Here is a 4,178-nt window from a genome sequence, read left to right on the forward strand (position 1 = left end):
CCAATGCCTTTGTCACGAGGTGTCCATGCTCTGGCAGAAGGAACATGGGTGGCAGCAGATGCCACCAGGCTCCTGCACCAAAGCCCACCTGGGTTCCCACAGAGAGGGGCAGGGCAGCCCCCCAGCCATGGGGAGAAGTTGGGGTCTTCCTGGGAGCTCCCTCAAAGCTGGGGGACTCGGAGGGGACATCCCCACCGGCTGCTGTGGCCTCCTGGGTGCCAGAGATCCGGAGGGCAGGGGGGCTGTGGGACACACCGAGGTGGTGCTGCCACAAAGTCACAGCCTTGTCACCTTGGGTGTCCCCTCTCAGGCCTTGTCACACTGTGTGCCCCTCTCACAGCCTTGTCACCCCATGTACCCCCACTCACAGCCTTGTCACACTGTGTGCCCCTCTCACAGCCTTGCCACCCCATGTGTCCCCTCTCAGAGCCTTGTCACCTCCCTTATTCTCCCCTTCATGCCTTGTCCCCTCATGTGTCCCCTCTCACTGCCTTGACACCTCCTGTGTCCCCTTTAGAGCCCGGTCACCTCATGTACCCCCCTTCCAGAGCTCTGGCACCTCATTTATCCCCCCAAGAACCTCCTCACCTCATTTATCCCCCCTCAGAGCCTTAGCACCCTCTGCACCCCCTTTCAGCACCCTGGCACCTCATGGATCCCCCCTTCCAGAGCACCTGGCACATTTTGGCTCTGAGGCAATCCCTGCCTGGCAAGATTTTGGGACATGGCCCCTGAGAGCTGCCTCTCCTGCCCAGGAAGGCCCTGCCCAGCTCTGCTCTCTGCCAGGGGGCCCCCAGGCAGGTTTTAGGGGGTCTGTAGACAGGACAACGTGTTCCTCAGGGGGCTGTGGGTTCCAGGGAAGCTGGGCTTGTCCTGGGTGGATGGTGGGGCTTGGCAGGAGACCCCTCAGCTTCTCTCAGCCTCTTCCAGCCAGGAATCCCCATGGAAACAAGAGTCTCTGTGTCCCCTCCTGGGGAAAACTCCTGCTGGTGTTTTTTGAGGTTACTTAAATGATTTCCAAGACCCACCCAGGGCTATAAATACCTGATGGAGTTCCAACTTCAATAAGAAGCTCTAAACAGCCCTAAAATCAGAGGCCAGATGTCTAAATTATAAAGAACTAAAGACTTCAGGCACCACCAAGGACATTTTGTTCCTTTGAGCCCCAGAATGAAGATATTTCTGCTAAAATCTCAACCTGCATCTTAAGAGAAAGGAATTATTTCGTTCCACCAGGACACAGAGAGCATCAGGAATATTCAGTGCAGGGTCTCCCAGGAGGCCTCTCCTCCTCCTCCTGCTCCCACAGATCTGGGACACTCTGGCTATTGCCTGCTCTGATGCCTCCTTGTGACATCCACAGCCTTGGGAGTTCATGGAGTTGTTCTGGGAGCAGATCCATGAGTGAAGGAAACCATTCCAGAGGGCTGGAGAGAGGAATGTGCAGCTCCAAAATGCATAAGGGTGAAGAGATGAACGACAGAGCTGACAGGAATCCTTAGGGATAGAGCAGCCAGTTCCAGCTGGATGGGCTCTGAGGGAATTCCCAGATTCCCAATTGGGAAGGGAAGCTCATTGCTTCCAAATCAGTGAACGAGGCACAGAACATTCCCTTTGGAGCCAAGGAGGGTTTGTACATCCATGCAAGGGAATTTCAGCCAGGGAAGTTTCTTGGATGCTGGATAAAAAAATATCCACACAGCGGAGGAAAATGTGTCCCAAGGGGGTCAATGGCAGCTGAAAAGGAGTTTTAGGACACACAACCCCCACATTCCATGTGCTTCCCACAGAACTGCTGGGGTTGGGAGGGACTTGGAGGTGTCCAGTCCAACCCCTGCTCACAAGAGCAGGTGTCCAGGGCTGTGTCCAGAGAATCTCCAAGGAAAAGGGGTGGGAATGGCAGTGATTGCCCAGAGGATTTCACGCTTTTAGGCTTTTTTAAGTCTTTTTTCCCCCATTACTTAAAGCTTTTAAGAGCCAACACAGCCAAAATTGGTTTTAGGTCTCTCTTTGAAGACTGGGAAAGATGTGAGGAAAACATCCCCCCTGTTCCTTTTTATATTTGCTTTTAACAAGTATTTTATATTTGCATTTCAAACATCAGGACAACACCCTTGTTAGAGGCATTTCACCTCTTCATTCCTCCATCTGAACCCTTAGAGGTTCCAATTAAGCAGAAAAAAAATTAAAAGTGAGATTAGCTGTGAAGGGGGAGCAGAATAAAATGGTTTTTCCTCTCCCACCCCCTTTCCTTCTGTACCTCTCCCTTTAAATGTGCCCTTTAAAGCACATTTTCAAAGAGAATTGTACAAAGTCAGAACATTCTGATAAAATCCCTTTAATTCTCTGATATTTTTGTAGGAGAGAAGCTCGTCTTCAATTTTGACACTAAGTTTATAATTTATCTGCACAAGGACAACATTCACTTGCTGCCAACACCTGCTCTGAGCTTGTTCATCAAGGGCCTCCTGCACAGATCCTGGTAACTGCACGTTTAAATTGTTGATGTTTAAAGCTTTATTGGCCAAACTTTCACTGCAACAATCCCAAAGGCTCCAAAAACTGCAGCTCAGGGACTGTACAGGAATAACAACACACTCCACAAGACAAACTTCAACCACTGAACTTCTCTGCACCTTCAGCTCTCACTTTTAGGATGGTGACAGACAATAAATAGCCAGAAAATGTGTAGCTACACTATTTCCTTGCCAGGCTGCCCTGGATTTTGTGTTTAGCAGGGAGGGGGGTTTGCACAGAGACATGAAGGCACCAGCACTCTGATCATCTTTTGCAGCAGTACAGGAAACAAGCCTGGAAGCCTCAGTTCCAAAAATATCCAGGTGTTTCTGGTCTAAAATAGCCTCATCACCCAGGTAGTGTTTAATTGGCTTCATTACTGCAGCCTGAGATGAATCAGTGACCCCACAGGATTGTCACTGTGAGCAGCTCCCACTTTCCTCACACTGAGAAGAAAAAAAAAACCACACACACAAACCCCCAAAAGCTGCCAAAACTTTAAGACAAAACATTTTGTGTAAAATGTGTAAAAAAGAAGTTCACTGTGCTCTGATAAAACCTGTACCAAGGGCTCCAACAAGTGCCAAGACACTTTGTTCCCAGGGTCTGACTGTGGGGCTGCAGGATTTTCTGAACACACAGAACATTTTAATCTGCTTTAGCTGCTTTTATGGAAAAGAGAGACACAAAATGAGGTAACAACCCCCCTCCCTTCTCCTCCTGCCCCCAAACCTGACTGAAGGGCAGCAATAACTGTTGTTTAAAGAACAGGAAAACAAGGGCATTGTGTGAAAGCACTTGAAGAGACAAAATGTGTGGGTTGTAAAATCCACCAGAGCAGGTGAGGTGGTGAGCTCTTTGTGCCAGTGCTGCCTGGGGGGAATTAGCACAGAATCATTAATCACAGAATCGTGGAATGGTTTGGGTTGGAAGGGACCTTAAGGATCATCTCATTCCACCCCCTGCCATGGCAAGGACACCTTCCACTGTCCCTGTCCAACCTGGCCTTGGACACTGCCAGGGATGGGGCAGCCACAGCATCTTCTTGTCTGTAGTCACCCAAAATGATCCAGCAGGGAAAAAAAGAGGGAAGCTCAGAGGTGTTGGGACAGGAGGGAGCCTTGTCAGGTGGATTCTCCACATGGATATTCCTGTTCTAGTCCTGGAAAGCCTTTGCTGTCCCCAGCTGTGATCACCCTTTGTTTGCTGCAGCATTCCTTTCTTACCTCCTGCTTTGAAAAGCAGAGAATCCTTTCCAAACCTGTCAGGATGATACAGGGCAAGGGTGGAGTTGCTGATGAGCTTGGAGGGGTATGGATGGTAACTGGGATGTGACTGGTTTGACTTCCAGATGTTCATCCAGCTGGAAATCAACACAACATTCCCACTCCAGCTCTGGGGCAAGGACTGGAGTTAAGGAGTATTCCATCCTGGGGAGTGTGAGGGGTCTGACAGCACACGTGAGGTCAAGCCCAGAGCTCCAGCGGGGATTTGGGGAAGCTCATCCCCCATGGATACATGAATTCTGGAGCAGCCCCTGCTCGTTTTCCCACCTCCAGCTCCTGCCTTTTGAAGGGGCTTTGGGAGGGGGTTTCCCCACTGCCCTTCTCCAGCTCCACGACACAAACGAGTTCGAAACGCCTGAGCTGAGGCCTCTCCCA

This window comes from Manacus vitellinus, unplaced genomic scaffold (assembly GCF_001715985.3).
Source record: "Manacus vitellinus isolate BGI_N305 unplaced genomic scaffold, ASM171598v3 scaffold_62_pilon, whole genome shotgun sequence".
Classification (NCBI taxonomy): Eukaryota; Metazoa; Chordata; class Aves; order Passeriformes; family Pipridae; genus Manacus; species Manacus vitellinus.